This window comes from Tupaia chinensis, unplaced genomic scaffold (genome assembly GCF_000334495.1).
Source record: "Tupaia chinensis unplaced genomic scaffold, TupChi_1.0 Scaffold000211_1, whole genome shotgun sequence".
Lineage (NCBI taxonomy): Eukaryota > Metazoa > Chordata > Mammalia > Scandentia > Tupaiidae > Tupaia > Tupaia belangeri.
This window is the reverse complement of record NW_006159686.1, coordinates 2,163,476-2,187,601: the sequence shown is the minus strand read 5'-3', so window position 1 is coordinate 2,187,601 and position 24,126 is coordinate 2,163,476. Positions and strand designations below refer to the sequence as shown.

The following is a 24,126-nucleotide window of genomic DNA, read 5'->3' as shown; positions in this document are numbered from 1 at the left end:
TCGCTCTTTTTCTCTGAGTCTCTCATAGAGACACTTCTAAAGGGGAGGTTAGCAGCTTCCCATGTAGTTTAGGTAGGAAGCAGGCTATGCCTTCTAGGTCTGAGCGACTGCTAAGAAATCTTCTAGTGATGGATTTCTCAGAGTGTCCCCACCATTAAGCAACAGTGACCATGTGCCCATTATTTTTCTATTTTTGAGATATTTTTGCTAGAGGTCACGTGTGCTTGCCAGAAAGACCGAGAGACAGAAATGAAAAATTAACACCCCCGGGGGTGGCCACGCCACAGTCCCTTCTCCTCCATTCTCCTCTTGGGATTTTGGACACTCATGCACACACTCCCGGTGTGAGTTTCAAGCTGCTGGGTCCAGGTCTTGAACCACGGTAGGACTATGCCATATTTATTACAACTCTCTCTTACATCTTTGCCATTCTAAGCAATGCTGCGGTATCTCTGATTTTTTTTTTTTTGAGAGGTTTTTGCTATAGAGGGTGTGTGCACTTGCCAGACAGAAAGAGAGAGACAGAGAGGCAGAAAGTGAGAAATCACCCCCCCGGGGGATGGCCACGCCGCAATCCCTTCTCGTCCATTCTCCTCTCAGGATCTTGGGCACGCGCCTGGCGTGAGTGTAAGCCACCGGGTCCAGGACGCGAACCGCGGTTGACTACATGGGAATCCAGCAACAGAGCCATTACACTAACTGCCTGTCCCATCTCTGATTTTATTTCTTGTGTGAAGATGTTGGTACAAACCCCTAGATGGACCCAGAGGTCAAGGCTTGCGTACTTCCGGTTGATGCTGACGAACTGCCCCCAGAAACGCTAGGGCAGCTCACGTCCTCCGCTCCCTCTGTCAGCTCGCTGCTGCTCTTCCTTTGCGTTTCAGTCCTCTGGTTACCATTCTTGAATTCTGTTTCAAGTGGAACAGTCACCCCCAGTTACGTTTGACTGTCCCAAGAGTTGCAGGATCAAAGAAGCCCTCTCCAAAGCAAACCTGTTGCTCAAGAGCAAGGGATTGATTTTGTTGCTCAATGTACCAGATAGCCAGAACTGAATCCCTTCTCTAAGTAAACTTGGTTACATTCTGATTTGCTGTTTAGTCCTAGCTGTTGTCTTTGCAGAAATCAAATATCATTTAGTCTAAAGGTTCTCTTTTGAAAGTCACACTCTCCTTGGGCAGCATAGGGTACAAAGTGTTACCCTGTTACCATGTTGCAGAAGGCGTAGAGATCAATTGCAACTCCATTGTCTCCCTGCTGCAGCCAGGAACTTCTGATTTGGTTGGATACATTGAGCTGCCCTGCGGTTATTAACTAGCTGTGTAATATTTCAATCTATAAATACACTGTCAGTATTTTAGACAGGCCTTTGTGGATGACACTGTATTTTAAAACATACAGCATTTATCGATTTTTGAAATTGCAGAAGTAGGCGATCCTGGAAACTACACAAAAGGATAAAGAAGAAAACACACTTGCAATTTTACCACCAAGATGTGTGTACGCGTTTTCTTTTTTTATTATTTCCGTCTGATACTAAGTTTATGAAGTCATGTTCTAACTAGAAGACAAGCCAAGCACGGCGTTAAAATGTCCGTGCAGAGACATCGCTGCCCCTCTGCAGTTTGTGTTTTTACAGCCGCAGCCCCCCTCTTCTCAGTGTTTCGGAACCTGCTTCTACCTAACAGTACCTTAGGAAGGTTTCCGCGGGTCTGCAGCATGCTGTGGGTCATCACACATTATTACCATCCCCCCTCAGCTATGGATGATGCTGTGAGGGACAGACTTCTGCAGAAATCTCAGAAGCTTGTCTTCTTTACGATCGTCAAGGTGTTGGATAACCAAAGAATCTATGCATTTTTCAAGTTTTTATATGTATTACTAAATAATAACTAGCCACTTTTATATAACTGTGCATATTAAACAGCTAAGTAAGACTTTGACAACGAAGACAAGTAGAAGGTGTCTTCTGATTCAGATTGGTGCTGTGGGCCGGCTCTGTGGTGTGGCGGTTAAGGCAGCTGGATCTCATGTGGCTGCCAACATAGTTCAAATCTCAGACGCAGTGACTTGAGAAACACGTGCCCTCTAGAAAAAAAAATAACTGGTGTTTGCTGAGTGACTAGTTAGGTAATTAAAATTCCTCAGAAGAATATGTAAATAGTGGGTCAGTAACAACATGAATACATGGACGATATATTGTAGATAGTACTGTTTTAAAATAGCACCTGTTTTTATTTTACTTACTTTCTAATTTGCCAGAGTGTGCGTGCATTCGGCAGAGACGGAGAAGCAGGGAGAGGGAGAAAGCCCCCAGCGGGGTGAGTCACGTGTCTCCTCCATCTCTCCCTCCTTTCGAACTGTGGCCACACAGGTGCATGAGCCAGGAGTGTTTCTCAAGTGGCCTTCTAGGACTTGAACCATGCCATTCACCCATGTGGATCCAGCTTCCTTCGTCCCCAGTGCCGGGCTGGCCCCGACCGGTATCGGAGAGAAGGCTTTCAGTTATGGATCAGCTCCGTGAACTGCCAGGCGACCTTTGTCGCTCCCCGCGAGCCTGTCGATGGGGGGTTTTCGACATGGATTCCGATCTGCCGTTCACATGTGGAGGAGCAGAGCTCTATGGCAGGGGCGAGGCGAGCCGGGACAGGACCATGGCGGGGCCACTCCTGTGCAGGGTGCCCGGCCTTTCCCCTGCCCTGCAGGACACATCAGAGGACATGCTCCAGCTCCTTAGGCGTGGCTCAGAGGGGTTGTGAGGGCCTCCTCTGCTCTTTGTTGAGAATATGTTTCAGGCTAAGGCCTCCTGAAGAAGCAGGTTCGGTAGCTGGATAAGAAGCCAGCTTGAGGAAACGGTGTGTGTGTGTGTGTGCGTGTGTGTGTGCATGTGTGTGCATGTGTGTGTGTGTGCATGTGTGTGTTTCCCTAGCAGACTTTGGGGACTCTGCAGTGTGAGAACTGAATTATGAAATAAGACCAGCCACGTGGAATGAACCTCCCGGTAAATGGGGTGTAGAGGACTTTTCAGGCTCCGTTCATTTCAACAAAGGTTGACTGAGAACTTAACTTCTAACTGGCATACTAACCGAGCACGGGGTACAGAAATAGCTACGAGGGGCTCCTGTCCTACACACGGCCTGGCAGGGAAGGCGGAGGCTTTGCTTGGAGAGACATGGCCAAGATTTCGGAGGAGTCAGGGTAACTGAGCAGAGTTTTATGGGGCGAATTGACTTTGCAAATGTACTTGCAGGAAGCTCAGGATAGAACCGCCGTGTGCCCTAGCGGTCCCGCTGCTCGGCATTTATCTGAAGGACACGAAATCCACATGCCACACACAACCCTGTCCACCTGTCCATCCCATCGGGAGCCTGGGCATGTGCACACGTGCCCCATGTGGTTTTTAACCCACTGGGGCTGGGAATCAAACTAGAGTCGGCCCTGTGGGATCAGGGTCCCTTAACCACTAGGCTATGGGGCCAACTCTCTCTGAAATGTTTAGTTGACCTTTGTAAATGCTTCCTTTTTTTTTTCTTTTCTTTTGGGAGAGAGGTTTTTGTTATAGGGTGCGTGCACTCGCTAGAAAGACAGAGACAGAGAGACAGAAAGTGAGAAATCACCCCCGGGGGGATGGCCACGCCGCAATCCCTTCTCCTCTATTCTCCTCTTGGGATCTTGGGCACACACTCACATGCGCCTAGTGTGAGTTTAAGCCACTGGGTCTGGGGTTTGAACCGTGGTCAACTATGTGGGAGTCCAGTGACATAGCCATTACGCTAACTGCTGGTCCAGATCTTTGTAAGTTCTTTTAGGGGGTTGCTTTGGATGAGCACGTGATGGAACTGAATCTGTCTTGCTGTGGGTGGGCATGTGGTTGAGCTGGGTCCGTGCTGCCGTGGGTGAGCACGTGGTCGAGCTTGGGTAAGCACGTGGTCGAGGTGGGTCCGTGCTGCCGTGGGTGAGCGCGTGGTCCAGCTGGGTCCGTCCACGCTGGATTCCTTTGTGTCTGTGCGTGTGAGACATTTATCGAGGGGAGGGGACCCGAGCAAGGACTCTTGCACTGCCGTCACCAGCACAGGCTGCCTCCTCCAGGCAGCCCTTCCCTTGTGGGGCTCCCCACTTGGCTCTCAGCCTCCCGCGGCATCTGGCTCCGGTGGGTGTGCATCCGTGATTTGTCACCGCTGACGTGCTGCGCCTCCCCTGAAGGTGTCGTCGGGGCCATCTGTCTCTCACGCCTCCCTTGAGCCCTCGCTGGCTGGGTGTCTGCTGGCTGGGTCCAAGAGCAAGAGGGGGTGTCGACTGTGCCCTTGTCCTTTCAGACACCTCGACAGTGTCTCCTTAGTGTCTCCTGCGGCTCCCCTAGGAGGGGTAAGCTCGGCTTTGATAGACGGTAGCTAACAATGTCTCCATCTGTTAAAATTCAAACCGAATGAATTAAAAGCCTGTCGTGAAAGGAGGCCAACGTCCCCCAAGGTTGATCTCGGCGTTATATCGCATTAGTGAGATCTGTTCTGCTCAGGAGAGTCCGATCACATGCGACAGACGAGAAAACACCGCCCCCATGTCGTGGGGACCTCGGTTTCTGTATCGTCGTTTGCGATGGGTTGAGGCATAGCCAGAGTTAAATTCAGCTTCTTAACTGTCATCCTTTGCAGGTCATGGCATTCCCTTTGGAGTCATCTTTGGTGGAACTGATTTAAATGAAGACGCTCACCAGGGAGAAAAGAACAAGGTGATGGGGCAAGTCCTTGAGGACGCCAGGTAATGCTCACGACAGCCTCCCCTCACGCCTGCCAGCCCTCTGGAGTGAGCTGGCTAAAACAGAGCGCAGGGGCTGAGGTCTCTGTGCCTCCACTGAGGACCAGAGGTCTGCGCCGCAGACCCTTGGTTGGGCGTGCGTCCGATTTGCCACGACGAGGCGCTGCACGTGAGTCATTGCCATGGAACCCGTCTCCGCCTACAGTTAATGCCGGGCGAGTGTTCTGAGACTCTTGTGCGTGGTTAAAGACAGAAGTGTTGCTTTGTAGAAAGCGGCAGTGCAGTGAGCTCACCTGGAAGGCACCCAGGGCAGGTCCCGTTTGCCTGCAGTCTGCCCGCGCGCTCTGACTGAGTGTGGTTCCTGTCTGTGAGCTTTGCAAGCTACATAAGCCGTCTGCCAGAGGGCCACCAGCTGGGCTTTAGGCCTGCGGCTCTGGCCCTTCATGCCACGGCAGTCCTCCTTGCCACTCCGGACACTGGAGGGGTGGCCGGTGCAGGTCTATCTGCACTGGGTGGTGGTGGCTCTGGGGTGGGCTGTCCGTGAGGGCTCTGGGTCGTGAGCGTCCCTGAGCCAGTGCTGCGTGCTGCCATGTCCTCCAGGCACAGGGCACAGAGCGGGCGCTTCCTGATTCTCTAACCCGGCTCGGCGTGCTGATTGCCCTCGGTGGGGAAGCACTCCCAGTGCTGGAGCGCCCAGCCTCGTCACGTCAGCACACGCTTAGAAGCATGTTTTATAGCACCGGGTGGTCAGTGTGTCAACCAGGAAGGAGAAGGCCAAGGCAGGGCCAGCAGGTGGTGTGGGGGTGAAGGCACTGGACCCCCCCATGGCCTGCTACAGTTCAAGTCCTCAGACCGGGCGGCTTGAACATCACACTGGGTGCATTTGTGTATGCCCAAAATCCCAAGAGGAGAGTAGGTTCCTGAGGAAGCCCCACGGTGCCAGGTGTTTGACGTCCCTTGGCGCTGACTGAGTAGCCTGGGGTCGCCTGCTTCCAGGAGAAATTGGCCCACTTTGAGGAACCAGTTCCCTAAAGATGAAGTGTGACAGTGTGAGTTCTAGCTTGAGGGGCCCATCTGGGTGTGGGGAGCCCAGCAGGAGCCTCGCCTTCTCACGCCTTTACTGACCAGCTGGAGAGAGACCCACCCTGCTTTCTTTGTATAGCAAAGGCAGGGATAGAAATGAAAACAGTAGGGCCCAACAGATGGCACAGTGGCTAAGTCACTGGACTACCACCGGGTTGACCACGGTTCAAGTCCGGACCGGGAGGCTTCAGACTCACACTGGCACTTGTGCATGTGTGCCACAGATCCCAAGAGGAGAGCAGAGGAGTAGGGATTGCAGCGTGGCCATCCCCACAGGAAGCGATTGCTCACTTGCTGTCTCTCTGGTGAATGCACACGCCCTATGGCAAAAATATCTCTTAAAAAAAGAGAGAGAATGAAAAAATAGCAGTAATATGAATCCTCTATGACCACATAAAAATTATGACAAAAGGTGAAGCTACATCAAAAGAACTAAATATACATGCCTATTCCAAACAGAACTCTCCTGGTAGTAAGTGACGAGGTGGTCAGCAGGCTCCTGGGGTGGGCAGGGAAGCGCCCATGGTGTGATGGTTAAGGCAGTTGGATCCCAGTGGCCGACCGCGTGGTTCAAACCCTGAGCCTGGCGGCTCGGACTGTATGCTGAGCGCGTGCGTGTGCGTGCTCGAAATCCTGGAAGTGGAAGTGGAGAAGGGGTGACAATGCCCCACAGGGAGTACTCTCTCACGTTCCCTCTGTCTCTGTCTCTCTCTGTCAAGTGCTCCTGGCCTCTAGCAAATAAAAATACAAAAACAAAAACAAAACAAGAAACAGACAGGCTTCCTGGGGATGCAGAGTTCCTTGCCGTTGGCTTTTCCCAGATGCCCACTGTCTCCTGATGCTACGGGAAAACCTCACATGCCCAGAGCATAACCCTTAATTCAACGTGTGCAGAATGCCCAACAACACCAACTCTTAAATCTTTGAGTCACTGAAAACAGAACAGGCAATTGGTTTCAACCCAGTAAACCGGGAGCCATCAATTTCCTGTGCTCCTCTGTAGCTGTCTCCTGGCTGGGAGCTCTGGCCAGCTCAGACGGGATCTTTCTGAGGCTTTGTGTACTGGATTACCGGGTCGTTCCTTGTCCACACCATGGACAGGGCTCTCGGTTCCGCTGTGCAGCCCAGATGCCCTTCCGTTTTTGCAATGCAGGTGAGGGTCTTGCCCTTAAAACCAGGGCCACTGTGGGTCGCCATCTCTTCTCAGGAACCTGCTGCTGCTTGAGAATGCCCTGTCCGTAATGTGACTGTGCCTCGTCTCTGGAAACAGAGCACACGTCAGGCGTGTGTGCGCGTGTGTGCGCGTGTGTGCGCGTGCTCGTGTGTGCCCATCCTGTAGTAAACAGGCATTGAGGTGCTTGGGGGATACCAGACAGGTGACCTATCAGTACGGGCTTCCTTATTGCTGCTGTCCTCAGACCTAGGGATGCGTTACCTTTCCTTCATGTGTTTGTAAAGCACCGTCCTACAGAAGGAGCACCATCGTGTTTACTAGACGCGCTATCGGAAGGTTCTCTTACAGTATCAGCATTAGCATTAGTCATAGCATTGTTATTAAAACAAACATTGATTTTGATCAGGGGTTATTGATTGAGGTTAGTGGGCAGAGGGCTGCACGCGTCATAGATTTCCTGTCCAACACGCATGCCATAGGACTCTGCGAAGTGAAGTACTGAGCTTGTCTAGCTTGGTAATGAGCGTTCCATTTTATAATCAAGTACTTTTAAATAGTTGCGTTTTTCCCCTAGGGTCTACTTCCGAAATTTAAAAACAGATTTTTAACGTCTTCCTTTATAGTATCATGTTTGAATTTCTGTTAGCCTCAGCTTTTTGGCTGATGCTTGGCGTAGGTCGTTAGTGTTGGGCCATCGGAGATTTGAAATTGTGTGACGGATATTCGAAACGTGGGTTTTGAAGGACCACGCAGGCACATGCTGGAAAACTAAATAGTGCTGAGCAGATGAGCAGAAGTGAGCTTGGACAAGTGAAGTGCCTCAAAAAGGAACTCGCGGTGAGGGTGCCCACAGCGCGGGCTAGGTTAAACGATGCAAAGTTGCTGTTTTCTACGTCAAAATAGCGGAATACAGATTTTTGAGCTGCAGCATCACTGACGATATTTTGGCAGACAGAATCGCCCGTCACAGTGGAGAAACCGCCCTGAAATGGCGATACCCACCCAAGGGCAGAAGGGACGGGTCTGTATTTTTCACAGAAAGGTGTTCTTTTACATACTCCCAGCACCCAAGGATCTGGGGCTGGACACGCATGCCGACTGTGAAAACCAGGTAGGCATGTCAGGGCTGCACCCGCAGTGGGAGGCCGGGAGCAGGCATGAGTGTCTGGAGAGATGACGGCCACAGCTCGGTGCACCCTGATGCCCCTGCACCGCACACACCATGCTCTTTCTGCTGAAATCTGCCCAGGCCCCTCCTCCCTGCCCGTCTGTCCTGACCGTGCTGTAGCTGCTCCCGTGTAGTCGACCGCAGTTCGAGTCCCGGACCCGGTGACTTAAATTCACACAAGGCGCGTGTGTGTGCGTGCCCAAGATCCCGAGAGGAGAATGGAGGAGAAGGGATTGCGGAGTGGCCATCTCCCCTGGGAGGTGATTTCTCACTTCCTGTCTCTCTGTTTCTCTCTGTCTTTCTGGCGAGCGCACATGCCCTATAGCAAAAATCCCTCCACGCACACACACACACACACTGGTGTGTCCAGGACTCAAACCACAGTCAGCCACGTGAGAACCTAGCACCTTAACCACTGTGCCGCCCTGCTGGCCTTTTAAATATTACTCAATTTGTCAAAAATGAACATTATCTAGTAATGACTCTTCCTGTCTAAGAAGGTGGTGCCCACTTTCACAGAAAGCTGTCTTAACATTCCTGGATTTCCTGACAAACGCAGTTTCAGTCGGTGGATGACCGTCACATCGGCATACCCTCGACTCCGGTGCCCCTGGTGTATCTGCTAGACACTGTTAGCCTTACGAGCAGGTACGCATTCGCACACGCCGGGACTCCGGGAGCTTAGCAGAGGCATCCTTTGGGAAAGCCGGTGGAGGGTGGCCAGTCCTAGATGTCCAGCGTGGGTTAACTGGGCCCTTTGTCTTCCGTCCGGGTCCTGCTTTCAGGGCTCTGCTCTAACCCCTGCTTCTCTGGCTTTGCAGAGGAGAAGTAGGAAAAACGGGGAATTTTTAGCTTCATTTGGGTTATTTCTTGCGTACACAACATTTTCGGATATGGATAGAGATTAAACCTAATGGCCAATGACCACAGGTAATAAAGATTGATTGAACGTCAAATTCAGCGTCTGACCTTGTCTCCCATAATTTGTCCCGAAGAGCTGTTTCATAGTTGTGTTAATTGAATCCTGGCCTAATCATTTCCATCATTTCTGTTCATTTACAGGTTTGCTGTCGCTTTCACAGAGTCGATGAAGGAAACGGCACAAACGCAGTGGGTATGTGTTTCTTTCGTGTTATTATTTTGATTGTCCTGGAGAAGTTGCAGTCGGAGAAGTGAAGGCAGTCTTCCTGGAACTGACAAAGTCCCCCCAGCAATGCCTGTCATTGCCACAGTTGTATAGTATGTTTTCTACATATTGATTTGTGTGTGTGTGTAGATACCCTTATTACTTGACTGATTTTTTTAAATGTTGTTATTGAACAACAAAAGTGTTCTAATAGGCAAATCTTTTCCCATTTTATTTTTCTTTTTGTACTCTCAGGTTGGCTGACCTGCAGGCTGTATGATGAATGTCGCAGCACTCTGTCTACGCAGAGTAACAGTCTCTCAGATGGCAGAGGCAGTGTCCTAGGTTGGGCTACTTACTTGAAGAGTTTAAGTCAGGACTTTGCAGCAGTCCAAGTGCATTGCTTATTGACTCTGTATTCCTTGTGACTTTGGGGGCAGATGGAGTGAGCTGGTGTGTCTCTGTGTTCCCAGCGGGGAGCTTTGTAAAGGCACCCTAGAGCTGGTGTCCACGAAACTAGAGGGAAACCCAAAGGCCTGTGTCCTCTTTGGACAAGCTGTTCTCTCTGGCCACGCACTTGCATGGGAGTCTCACCAGCCCTCACGAGCAGAAAGACAGAATGCGAGAAGTCACCCCCCAGGGAAGATGGCCACCCACAATCCCTTCTCTGTCTGGGATTTTGGACATGCGCTCATGCACCCCTGGGGTGAGTTTTAACTCGCAGGGTCTAGGTCTCAAACCATGGTCCACCACATGAGAGTTCAGTGACGTAACCATTATGCCATCTGCTGGCCCCTCACGATGTTTTATTACAGGAATTTTTATGTATACACAGGGTAGCCAGGATAACAGAGCAGACCCTAGGTTCCCACCATGCAGCTCACCACTCCTCATTGCCTTGTTTGATTTTGTTTTGTTTTTAACGATAAAGGGCATGTGTCTCCATGTGAAAGGGAAGCACCCTCGGCAGGGTCGCACCATGCTGCAATCCCTCCCCAGCTCTGTCCAGCTCTGCAGGAGCCTGGGCGCCCATGGAGATACCTGGAGTGTTTTCTGGTCCATCCGAGGATCTGAACCTGTAGACACCCTGTAGCTTCCAACCTCGCAGGGCATTTATGCTACCATCCCAACATGAGAATTGCTCATGAGGTATTCACTTGGTTTTTGGTCCTTGTCTTCAGGACCCAGTGTGTGTTTTGCACTTATAGAAAATCTCAGTGCAGCCCCGCTGGGTTCCAGGTGCTCAGTGGCCCCACATGGCCACAGCTCCCATGTCAGGCAGTGAATCTCTGTGTGAGTGGGGACAACATGTGTCAAGACCATCAAAGCGCTTACTCATACAGCAGTGACGTAACCATTATGCCATCTGCTGGCCCCTCACGATGTTTTATTACAGGAATTTTTATGTATACACAGGGTAGCCAGGATAACAGAGCAGACCCTAGGTTCCCACCATGCAGCTCACCACTCCTCATTGCCTTGTTTGATTTTGTTTTGTTTTTAACGATAAAGGGCATGTGTCTCCATGTGAAAGGGAAGCACCCTCGGCAGGGTCGCACCATGCTGCAATCCCTCCCCAGCTCTGTCCAGCTCTGCAGGAGCCTGGGCGCCCATGGAGATACCTGGAGTGTTTTCTGGTCCATCCGAGGATCTGAACCTGTAGACACCCTGTAGCTTCCAACCTCGCAGGGCATTTATGCTACCATCCCAACATGAGAATTGCTCATGAGGTATTCACTTGGTTTTTGGTCCTTGTCTTCAGGACCCAGTGTGTGTTTTGCACTTATAGAAAATCTCAGTGCAGCCCCGCTGGGTTCCAGGTGCTCAGTGGCCCCACATGGCCACAGCTCCCATGTCAGGCAGTGAATCTCTGTGTGAGTGGGGACAACATGTGTCAAGACCATCAAAGCGCTTACTCATACAGCAGTACCATGAGAGGCAGGACCCCAAGGGGTGCAGCGTGGCAGTTTGTTTCGTAACCGAGGCTTAATCCCAGCCCTCTGCAAAGGCAGGGTGCTCTTCTAGAAATGCTGTTTTGGAGGCTGTGTTTATAATCACCTATCTATCTTGGCTGACTCTGCACACATTAGTTTCATTGGATTTCAATAAAGACGATGTTATTTTTTCTCTTTTCATTCGAAATGCCGTCGTTTAGGTGTGAGTTGTTATTTTCTAGTGTCGTGTGGGTCCGCCTTACGTCGACACCCTGCCTGTCTCAGAGTTCACTGTCCCTCTGGCTCCTGGCCAGGCGCACTGACATGCCATTCGTGTTTCTCTGCCAGGCTGCCCATTGGTCCCTTCGGGGCCAGGCTTTCTCTGTTGGTCTGTGACATAATGATCTTGATTGCCCATGACTAAGAGTCTGATTCGTCATACGTGTCCAGCCATGATACGCCTTGTGGGAATGTAAGTTTACTGTATGGGATCTGGAGTTCTAGTTCCAGTATGAAGAAGATAGTCAGACAGCAAACTTCCACCCTCCCAGGGTTCGTCCCAGTTTAAACGCGTTCTCTAAATCCACCAGCTTTTCACCAGAAAATGTAAACATTTCGAAAACCCCATGTTAAAAACGAACTAAGTATATGTCTTCCTGGAAGCCTCTTCTTCCAGCAGAAGCAATGGTAAGGGTTTAATATATGTCCGTTGGGTTCAAAACCGTCAGGGCGGTGTTCAGACTCTAACAAGCTAAGAGGACGTTATCTAAATTCAAATATTTACATATGAGCTACTTTTACAAAATCTTGAGCTCTTAAGAGTAGTTCATATCTACTTTTCAACAAATAATCTTCGATTAAATATGGCTCGGAGCGGGTGTAGACTCAGGAGGCCAGTGGTAGCCAGGATGGTCCACACACACCACTCGGCTTCACCTGGGGCTGGGCTCCGTGGTCCCTGCTGAGTGCTTTCCCTATGTGTTTGAAAACTTCGAGTCACTGCCTTCTGGGCCTAATTTCTCTACTGTGCCTTGGCACTTCCTTGAAGCAGGCGTGGTAGACAGGACCATGAGAGTGTCACTTTGCTTTGTCTGTGCACACACTCACCAAAATTCTTTTGGAAATTAAAATGCAGAGAACGAGACAGAGCCCATTGGCTGTCACGTGTACAGTCCACGCCAGGGGAGCCCCACAGCCAGCCGAGGCGTCCCCGCTGGCCTAACTCGAACGAGCCGCATCTCCACTAACTCCTGAACTACGCAGTAGACACGTGCTGTCCTTCCCGCCCCCCTCTCTCCTCCCCCTGCATGGCCTCTGCCCCGTGTCTGTCTCCACCCTCTCAGCTGCAGCGGGACAGACGCCAGACACCCCTTTCCTGTCCACTGCCATGGAGACTCGCAGACCTCTGTCCTGTCCGTTCATCCTCAGACTTCCTGCCTGGTGTGCTCATCACCCACCGGGACCCTGCTGAGCTCCTACGAGTGAGCTCATCCTAGGAAGCCAATCATGTTTAATAACTCCTATTAAAACTGGCTTCCTCAGAGATTTCTTGATGAAATTACAAATGTTCTTTGCATGTTTTTCCTGCATGTGTCCCTGGGAATTGAAGCATTTTTAAATGGCTCAAAAGGATGCAAAGCTCAGTTCCAGAGTGCAGGCCTTGAGCTTACCTTGGCCGTGACTCGGGGCTCAGCGTGTGGACCGGCCACACTGTCGCTCCTGACCCTCTGCCCCGGCCAAGGACGCCGAGGTGGTCGGCAGTGGCTGCCCGTCATTGCGGTACCCGCCTCCTCGGCTGCCCGAGGGCCTGCCCAGGGTCCCGGATTTCCTCGGTCTCATCTCCGCTGTCCACGCCTGGTCCAGCTGAGCAGCATCCCGCATATTTTTGGAACGTCTTCCTCATCTCACCACGTAGACTTTCTTCTCTTGAACATTTTTCTTTGGTTCAGTTGCAGTCTGTCTGTCATGGCCAGTGGCAAGGCTGAACCCCCCTCTTCTTAAATTGCTTTCTTCTCTTGTTGATAACGTATTTCTAAGCAAAAGTGAACAAGAAGAAGAAAAGGATTCTGCATCCCCTGGCGTGCCCAATTTCTACGTATTTGGGGCATAGATCTATTTTGTGAATTTTTTTGTATGAGCCATGATTTCTTTTAGGCAATTTGAGTTTATTTTAAAGTGCTTTTTAGCAAAGTCACTCTTAAAGGTGAATTATAATTTCAAAGTAAACATTGTTACTCATTTTTTGCCACTTTTGGAGCATAAAGTTGTATATACAAGTGGTGTTTTCAAAAAGCGCATGGAAATTGTGTACTACGAGAAACTATGCATAGATGTCAAACATTTTTGCACTAAAATAAACTTGTACATTAATTCCATGTTTCATGCACTTTTTGAAGTTCCCTCACATTTCCAAAATCGTATTTATTATGGTTACCATTTGCAGAGAGTTTCATTTTAGAGTAACCTCTGTGTTCTGTTACTGGAGGAGTGGGAGGTCTTCTATTACTATCCTGTTACTGTTATTCCATTGGAGTGGGAGGTTTTCTATTACTATCCTGTTACTGTTATTCCATTGGAGTGGGAGGTCTTCTATTACTATCCTGTTACTGTTATTCCATTGGAGTGGGAGGTCTTCTATTACTATCCTGTTACTGTTATTCCATTGGAGTGGGAGGTCTTCTATTACTATCCTGTTACTGTTATTCCATTGTAAGAAAGTAACAGTTAGCATTGGTTCTGTTACAAAGCCACAGTTTTCTGTTTTGTTTTTGTTTTTAGATTTTTGCCTTAGGGCTGTCCTGCATTGTCCTCCTGGGATTTGGGGCACGCACATGTATATGCGTGGTATGAGCGTCAGGCTGTTGGGTCTGGGACTTGAACCACAGTTGGCCATGTGGGATTCTAGCACCATACCCGCCGTGCCACCTGCTGGCCCCAAGCCGCATGTGTTTTTGTAGGTGTCTGCCCACAGGGAGAGTGGCGTTCTCCACCTCACAACGGCCCACAGACATCAGAAACGACCACCCGGTCCTACTCCACCCGCCTGTGTCCTTCGTTTCCTGCTTGATGGGCTGTCTGTCGTGGCCAGTGGTAGCTGAGGATTTGAACTAACATTATCTCAGCACCAACATGACAGTTACTGAAAAAGAAAGCTAATTTTTTAAAAGAATTATTTATTTAAGTTTATCTATTCATTCATTCATTTTAACCAGAGAGAGACACAGAGGTAGAGAGACAGAGAGACAGAGATAGAAGTTGAGAAGGCAAGCCACCAGGTCTGGGGCTCGAACTGTGGTTGGCCGTGTGGGAGTGTCCAGCACCTTGATCCCCACGCCACCCGCTGGTCCCCAGAAAGCTAATTTTTGTTTGTAACCTTTTCATCTAAAAAATGCTCTTCGAATTCCACATACACCAGCTGGCTTTTGCCAGTTTTCTCACTGCAGTTTTTAAAGATAGCTCGGGTCCAGATTCCTCTCTCTCTTGTGCTGTAACTCTGTTTTCTTCATTCGCTTGGATAAGATCTCGGAGGATCATCCATGGCACTCAGAGGTCGGTCCAGGACTCAGTGCTCATGTGCCACCAGGTTCTCAGCGTGTGTAGAGAAGGGTCAGAGCTGGGGGCCAGCGAGGGCCCAGAAGCCTCCCTGTACCTCACCTTCTCCCTGCAGAGCCGAGGGCCAGTGCAATCTCTTTGCTTTCGTGGAAGAAGAGTTTCTTGAAAGGAGCACTCTGCGCCTCTACACTAACATTTCGAGTTGTCAGGCACATTTCTAATGAAATTGTGATGTGGTTACAAACTCGATAGTCCTCGCCCTCCTCACCAAGTTCATCTAGACCCGGCAAGGTCGGACCTCGCGGTCAATGCCACACTCGTGTAACCTGAAGGGCCAGGCCGGGTGTCTCCGCCTGCGTTGGCGTCTTCCTTCCACGCGGCGTTCTCGGAGTCCGCGTCGTAGACCTGGGCTGGCCCCTGGAGGAGCTGCCTCCACTGCGTCCCAGGGGCATCGTCTTCGCGTCCCAGGGAAAACGGCTGAACAAAAGGAGGATGCGTGGCTCTGAACTGCAGCTGCACCTCAGGACGGCTCCTGGCCTTTCTTCCCGTCCTTGCCTGAACGTCATTTTTAACCCAGAGAGTTTCTGGATACTTTCAAACTGTGTAATTTAAACAACAAAGGCCAGAGGGCGTACACGCTCACTGGAGAGCGCAGGGGAGAAAGCATGCCCGTCGGGACGCCAGGCCACACTCCCGGCTCCCGGCCCGAGAGGGTCCTCGCCTCGAGCCTGGCTTTCTTTTCCCGTTACATGGGGTCCTCCTTCCCATGGCCCTTCTCTGGTCTTCCTTCTCCGTCCCCTCTGTCTTCGTTCTGTGTTTCTAGAGGTGACGGAGGACGCCTGCCTGGGACAGAGGCGTGGGCGGCTCTCTGGCGTGTTCTCTGACGCCCCCCCCCCAACACAGTAACTGCCCCGTGCCTCTGCGCTCTGCCTCGCGCGCGGGACTTGTAGACACTGCTTCCTACCTTGTAGACGCGGCTCTCTAGAGCAAACCCTGCGGGTGAGCCTGCTCTGGAAGAGCAGTGACCCTGGGGCGGCTGCGTAGGGGTTGCTAGTGGGGTTCCCAGGAGGATTTTAAATTAACCTTCTTTTTATTTCTAGAAAGCAGTCACAATGAACTCTCACATTTATTTTTTTCTTTCTCCCTTCCTTTCCCAAGCCGCATGCCAAGGATAAGATCTATGTCCAGAGTCAAGGTGAGACATTTTAGATATTTGCGTTTTAATAGAATGAGCGCTTGTCAGCTGAGCCTGGGACTAAATGCTTCCTTCGGAAGGAGAGGGCGTGGTTGCTGACATGTACTCAGACAGCCATCACCCCGTCTTCCCGGGGGTGTGGGCCGGGAACCCACGGCGGTGCGGAGGGTACCAAACCCGGCCCATGGCTTGCTTTTCCTGTGACAGAGTTTATTGTGTAGGTTAGACTGAGGGAAGGATCGACAAGAATAGCCAGTAACAAGACATGGCAGTTAGAGCCCCGGAGTCACAGCGGCCGGCCACTGGGCTCCCTCCTGCTCTCTAAACGCCCCATGGTCCTGCACGCACCTGCTCCCGACCGCAGGAAACCGGAAGCGCAGACGGTGCCGTGGGTAAAGTGGGAAGACGGAGAGGATGTACGCATTTGTAGTATTCCCAACACCGGGATAAAAGCCAGGCAGGAGCAATTCTGAAAGCACAAGGTGAAACGCAGACCACCTCGCATTTCACTAGTAGAAGTGCAGACAGTAACAACTCCACCAGAGGTTTGTTCAAACAAGATGGTTTGCGTGACTTGGGCTGGGGGCCCAGGGCTGTTCCTCAGTCTCCACCCCTTCCTGCCCCACCGCGTCCTGCCCCTGCGCTGGCTTGGAGACCCTCAGGAAAGCCCGGGACCCAAACACACACCGTGAGCCAGCCGCTATCTGCACCCCAGACACGATGCAGGGAAGAGAGCACCTGACCCTAAGCGCAGGCCAGAGGAGGTCCTGCGCCCACGACCTGGAGTTTAAGTCCCGGGAGGAGTCTGTGGCTCTGAATGCCAGGGTCGCGCGTCTGGTTGGAGCCGATCCCGCGCACTCCTTGCCATCCCCATGTGACTCTCGCTGTGGGTTCAGTGACATTCTTGGCAGCCAGGCCCCACTGCAGTACAGTCATCCAGTGTGGCATGGGTGAGAAGGGCTGTGAGGGAGCAGGGCCCGCAGCTAACCCACCCCTCGCCGTGGCCTGACAGCCAGGACAGCCACGCAGTAGGAAAAGCCCGGGCTTGAGCTAGCGCAGGGCCAGCCCACAGCCTCTCCGCCACACGCCGTGCCTCTGGGACACGCAGGACAGCCATGCAGTAGGAAAAGCCCGGACTTGAGCTAGCGCAGGGCCAGCCCGCAGCCTCTCCGCCACACGCCGTGCCTCTGGGACACGCTGAGACTTTCTGGCCCCATGAACTGAGCACCAGACCTGCTGTGGGGACCACCTGTGGCGGTGGGCAGCACCGCCCCCGTGCTGAGCCACGGCAGGCGAGCCCAGGGTGGCACCGGGCAGACCCACATGTAAGAGCTGCGTTGCTGTCATCCGTGTGAATGAGGGTTTCAGACGTGCCCAGACGACTCAATCCACATTTCATAAAATTTCAGAAACTGACCTGGTACCAGGATAAACTGAAATGTTGCCTCTGGATTGTCTAAATCTTAAAATGTTTGTTTTTTAGAAAAAAAAAAAAGGTAGACTTAAATCTTTCTGAGGAAACGACACAGCAGACAGTTAAGCATGACTTGGTGAGGTAGGGGATACGAATTTTTAAAAAAGAATTATTTATTTAATTTAATTTATTATTCCTTTTTGATATTTTTTGGAGAGGTTTGTTGCCTTAGGGCGTGTGCACTTGCTGGAGAGCGAGAGGTACAGGTACAGTAAGAGGGGAAGCAAAAAATCACTCCCCGGGGGATGGCCATGCTGAAATTCCTTCTCCTCCCTTCTCCTTCCAGGATTTTGGGCACACGTGCACACGCACCGGGAGTGATTTTCAAGCCTCCAGGTCCGGGACTCGAGCCTTGGTTGTCTGTGTGGTAGTCCAGCAACATAACTGCTATGCTATCTGCTGGTCCCAGTAGTAGTATTTTAATTTGCTATAGAGTACATGAGGTCATGAGAGAGAGAGAGAGAGAGAGAGAGAGAGAGGAAGTGAAGTGAGAAAGCAAGCTACCAGGTACCAGGTTCGGGACTCGAACCACAGTGAGCTGTGTGGGAATCCATCATGCTACCTGCTGACTCCGTGGACAGGTATTTTGGTTCATGGGGCTAAAATGATGGCTCTTCTGGCCTTGGCATCCCCAGGAACAGTTTGTGCTAGAGGAAGTTGTGGGCCCTCAGGCAGCTCGGTGGGTGACCGGGTGACTTTAGAGCGGTGCTGCCATGGTTTCGGCGTCACCCCAGAGTAATGGCGGCCTCCCAGCAGTCTCGTCAAAGCCTCTTCTTGTTCCTTTGACCCAGGAATTGCAACGATCCCAAATGCCGCCTTTAACTGGGACAGCTTTCTACAACAGGCAGGTAAGAGACGAGTTCTTGCAGGGTTTGGACTGGGAGTGTCTGGTCGGTTAGCGTGGGTGACACCCGGGGTCCCAGGGTTTGACAAAGAGGTTGCGGTCGGAGGACGGTATTGTTTCCTATAGAACAAGGCTCTGAATCGCAGCAAGGCAGGGCGAGGTGGGGGGTGAAACTAATTCTCTTCTTGTGGCTGTCTCGATAGTGGTTTTGCACACGCACGCTTTGCAAGCACTGGGGGCCGGGACTGGAACCGCAGTCAGCCATGAAGGAGTCAGTCTGGCTCCTTCGACCCCGAGGCTATGTGGCTGCTCCTTGCGTAGGCAGGGCTTTTGTGACTTTGGATATGTGATGATGAGACCCTAGATGCCTGCCTTCACCTGCTTGCCTCATTGTTGTCTTCAGGGGATTCCTGAAAGCACAGTCTCTGGAGTAGATGATGAACTCACACCGCCTTCACATGTCACACGACTGTCCCCGGGTGGGTGGTGCCCGTGCGCACGTCCACCTGCGAGCTCACTCACTTTCACACGTCACACGACTGTCCCTGGGTGGGTGGTGCCCATGTGCACGTCCACCTGCGAGCTCGCTCACTTTCACACGTCACACGACTGTCCCCGGGTGGGTGGTGCCCGTGCGCACGTCCACCTGCGAGCTCACTCACTTTCACACGTCACACGACTGTCCCTGGGTGGGTGGTGCCCATGTGCACGTCCACCTGCGAGCTCGCTCACTTTCACACGTCACACGACTGTCCCCGGGTGGGTGGTGCCCGTGCGCACGTCCACCTGCGAGCTCACTCACTTTCACACGTCACACGACTGTCCCTGGGTGGGTGGTGCCCATGTGCACGTCCACCTGCGAGCTCGCTCACTTTCACACGTCACACGACTGTCCCCGGGTGGGTGGTGCCCGTGCGCACGTCCACCTGCGAGCTCACTCACTTTCACACGTCACACGACTGTCCCTGGGTGGGTGGTGCCCATGTGCACGTCCACCTGCGAGCTCGCTCACTTTCACACGTCACACGACTGTCCCCGGGTGGGTGGTGCCCGTGCGCACGTCCACCTGCGAGCTCACTCACTTTCACACGTCACACGACTGTCCCTGGGTGGGTGGTGCCCATGTGCACGTCCACCTGCGAGCTCGCTCACTTTCACACGTCACACGACTGTCCCCGGGTGGGTGGTGCCCGTGCGCACGTCCACCTGCGAGCTCACTCACTTTCACACGTCACACGACTGTCCCTGGGTGGGTGGTGCCCATGTGCACGTCCACCTGCGAGCTCGCTCACTTTCACACGTCACACGACTGTCCCCGGGTGGGTGGTGCCCGTGCGCACGTCCACCTGCGAGCTCACTCACTTTCACACGTCACACGACTGTCCCTGGGTGGGTGGTGCCCATGTGCACGTCCACCTGCGAGCTCGCTCACTTTCACACGTCACACGACTGTCCCCGGGTGGGTGGTGCCCGTGCGCACGTCCACCTGCGAGCTCACTCACTTTCACACGTCACACGACTGTCCCTGGGTGGGTGGTGCCCATGTGCACGTCCACCTGCGAGCTCGCTCACTTTCACACGTCACACGACTGTCCCCGGGTGGGTGGTGCCCGTGCGCACGTCCACCTGCGAGCTCACTCACTTTCACACGTCACACGACTGTCCCTGGGTGGGTGGTGCCCATGTGCACGTCCACCTGCGAGCTCGCTCACTTTCACACGTCACACGACTGTCCCCGGGTGGGTGGTGCCCGTGCGCACGTCCACCTGCGAGCTCACTCACTTTCACACGTCACACGACTGTCCCTGGGTGGGTGGTGCCCATGTGCACGTCCACCTGCGAGCTCGCTCACTTTCACACGTCACACGACTGTCCCCGGGTGGGTGGTGCCCGTGCGCACGTCCACCTGCGAGCTCACTCACTTTCACACGTCACACGACTGTCCCTGGGTGGGTGGTGCCCATGTGCACGTCCACCTGCGAGCTCGCTCACTTTCACACGTCACACGACTGTCCCCGGGTGGGTGGTGCCCGTGCGCACGTCCACCTGCGAGCTCACTCACTTTCACACGTCACACGACTGTCCCTGGGTGGGTGGTGCCCATGTGCACGTCCACCTGCGAGCTCGCTCACTTTCACACGTCACACGACTGTCCCCGGGTGGGTGGTGCCCGTGCGCACGTCCACCTGCGAGCTCACTCACTTTCACACGTCACACGACTGTCCCTGGGTGGGTGGTGCCCATGTGCACGTCCACCTGCGAGCTTGCTCACTTTCGCATGTCTCACATGACTGTCCCCGGGTGGGTGTGCCCGTGCGCACGTCCACCTGCGAGCTCGCTCACTTTCACACGTCACACGACTGTCCCTGGGGTGGGGGTGCCCATGTGCACGTCCACCTGCGAGCTCGCTCACTTTCACACGTCACACGACTGTCCCTGGGGTGGGGGTGCCCATGTGCACGTCCACCTGCGAGCTCGCTCACTTTCACACGTCACACGACTGTCCCTGGGGTGGGGGTGCCCATGTGCACGTCCACCTGCGAGCTCGCTCACTTTCACACGTCACACGACTGTCCCTGGGGTGGGGGTGCCCATGTGCACGTCCACCTGCGAGCTCGCTCACTTTCACACGTCACACGACTGTCCCTGGGGTGGGGGTGCCCATGTGCACGTCCACCTGCGAGCTCGCTCACTTTCACACGTCACACGACTGTCCCTGGGGTGGGGGTGCCCATGTGCACGTCCACCTGCGAGCTCGCTCACTTTCACACGTCACACGACTGTCCCTGGGGTGGGGGTGCCCATGTGCACGTCCACCTGCGAGCTCGCTCACTTTCACACGTCACACGACTGTCCCTGGGGTGGGGGTGCCCATGTGCACGTCCACCTGCGAGCTCGCTCACTTTCACACGTCACACGACTGTCCCTGGGGTGGGGGTGCCCATGTGCACGTCCACCTGCGAGCTCGCTCACTTTCACACGTCACACGACTGTCCCTGGGGTGGGGGTGCCCATGTGCACGTCCACCTGCGAGCTCGCTCACTTTCACACGTCACACGACTGTCCCTGGGGTGGGGGTGCCCATGTGCACGTCCACCTGCGAGCTCGCTCACTTTCACACGTCACACGACTGTCCCCGGGTGAGTGGTGCCCGTGCGCACATCCACCTGCGAGCGCCGTTTCCCCTCGCCATGTGGAGCTGTCTTCCCGTTGCGTTTTCGGTGCATGGCAGCAGTGTCGACGTTTAACAAGGGTTCACAGGGCAGTCTCTGACGCCAAGACAGGCTCGCTGTCCGCCAGTGAGGCCAGGGGCCCAGCTCCTCTGGGATTGTGCCCTCCAGGCTGCCCAGCCCAGGAACTCTGCGTAAGGGCACCAGAACAGCAGAAACAGCCTCGCCACACGCTGCTGAGGCCCAAGAACTCTCCTTAACCTGCAGTATTCTTCCCTGGAGACGGCCACGCAGGGACCCACGAGGGGGCTGAGCTGCAGGGCTGGGGGCGGGTTGAGGTGGCATCCTGCAGTGAATGCGCATGGCAAGAAAGCAGGCTTGGGGTGTCTTCATGTTGGCTCAGAGTGGGACAGTAACTGCTTTCATTCCAAACCTCGAAACAGAGCCTCCACCCCACGCCGAATGTCAGTGTTAGGTTCCTTTGGAAAGAAAAATGCCTAAGCGCTTTATTAGAAATAATTTTCGCGGTGCGCTCATCCATCTCGGCGACAGCAGTGCGCTCCCTCAGCTTTACGGACGAGCTCGCGCGGTCCAGCCGCTTCATCATGTGGGCAGCGCACCCTTACGCGGAGCCGGCAGGCCCGTCTGAACCGTTGTTGTAAGGTTCTTTCATCTTCAATATATCACAGGATGCAATTGCATCGTAACGAAGATTCATAATTTCCAAAAAGGGACCGTTTGTCGTCCAGTTCTGGAGTCTCGGGGTGATGGTTTCATCAATCTTGTTACCGAGTGATGAACGGAACAGCCGAGAGCTTTAAACACTCCTTACAAGCCTCCCCTCGAGACCTGCACAGCTGCAGCTTGGGCTTGACGTGTGCAATTAGACGCGGTGAGCGTGCTCAGTGTGGACGGCGCAGGGAGACCGCTTGGTCCGGCCACGACTGTGCCAGAGGAGAGCTGAAGGGTGGTTGGCTGTCGGTGTGCGCCTCCCGGCTTTACGATGGTCTCTTCTCATTTGTGCAGTTGTTCATCTCTGTCGTATTTGGGCTCGGGGGACGGGCCGTCTTCCTCACCCCTTCTCCATCTTACCTTGCCTCCGAGCTGTGAAATCTGTGACGGCGATTTGTCACTTCCACTCTGAGTCTCAGTGAGACGGGATCCAGATAACGAATTCCGCGCAGGCTACGAGTGAGTGGAGCGTGCGCCCTCCGAATTCTTATGAACGCTCAGCCTGGGAATCGGGGGCGGCGGGCAGGGCCTTGTCTGACGCTCCCTATAGACGAGTGTGTAGCTGCTCAGTCCCCAGGCTTTATAGTATACCTCTGTTTTTATTTGAAAAATGTTAATATTCTTGAGAATTTTATTTGCAGCTAAAACATTTCTTTGTTTTTATGAATTATTTTATTTATTATTTTTTATTTATTTTACATTTATTCACTAAATATCATCACAGCATACAAAATGTAATTTTCCATCCAGAACACAGTGTATAGTGGGTTAATCATACATGCTGTCATCAATAAGTGATTTTCCATTTCTTGTTTCATATTATATACATATGTATATATATATGTATATCTGTGTGTCTGTGTGTGTATTTTTTTTATTCCCTATTTATCACCCTCTGCCATTTCCCACCCTCCTCTATGGTATCTACAATTGTTCCTATTCCTTTTTCCCCACATTTTGTTGATTCCCAAAATATCTTAATCTAAATATTTTCAATCAAAAGTTCAGCTGATATATGCACATCTGTGAACACATGTCTGATTTTAGGCATGAAACTCCATGAGTAAAATGAACATACTATAAAGTAGCACCTAGCTGAGGCTATATAGCTCACTACAGTCCTTAATTTCAGATTTATTATTATTAATATATATTTTAATTTCAAGAAAACCAGTTATAGCTTTAATAAACCAAAGTCAAAAACTGTTAACAGTAATTTGCTTAAGACTTAAAGCCAGGAAACAGGTTAGGATTCTGTTCAAATAGCAGGTACATGAACCTATAGAGAACTCAAGAGAAGACACAAATCCTTAAATGTGGAGAAAAACAGCATAGAAGAAAATCAGTAATGTTTTAGTCACAAGTCATAAAATTCTACATCACCAGTCCAGTCTCACGTAATTAATCTCTCTTCCGCTGTAGTCCGATCTTTCCGTTTAAGTTCTGGAAGATAACATTCAACTCCAGATTTGTCCCTACCATTAAGCTGGCTATTTTCTTAGTTGTTTTTGAATTCTTATTTCTGCGTGTCCGACTTTAGTTTTCCTGGTATAGCACTGCATTCAGAACTCCTTGGAGAGCTGGCCTGGTGTTGGTTAATTCTTTCAGATCTTGTTTATCTGAGAATGTTTTTATCCTTTCTTCCCATATGAAAGATAATCTTGCCAGATATAGTAGTCTTGGTTGAAACTGTTTTTCACTTAACACTTTGAATATATTTTCCATTCTTTCCTTGCTAGCATTATTTCTAATGAGAGGTCTGAGGTTAACCTGATTGGATAACCTTTATAAGTAACCTGATGTTTCTCTCTTGCCAATTTTAGTATCTTGTCTTTGTATGTAGATTTGGTCAGTCTGGCTATGATGTGCCTTAGAGATCTTCTTGGATTGATTCTATTAGGGGTTCTTTGTATTTCTTGGGT

At 52.0% G+C, this 24,126-nt stretch overlaps 1 protein-coding gene across 1 annotated transcript in view; it reads left to right on the top strand.

The window, feature by feature from the left end:
- The window catches only part of GLT1D1 (glycosyltransferase 1 domain containing 1), a gene marked incomplete at its 5' end in the record, with an annotated part of 76,286 nt that overhangs the window by 24,030 nt on the left and 28,130 nt on the right, over nt 1-24,126 (top strand). The window contains 1 exon segment of the mRNA XM_027771411.1: nt 4,650-4,725.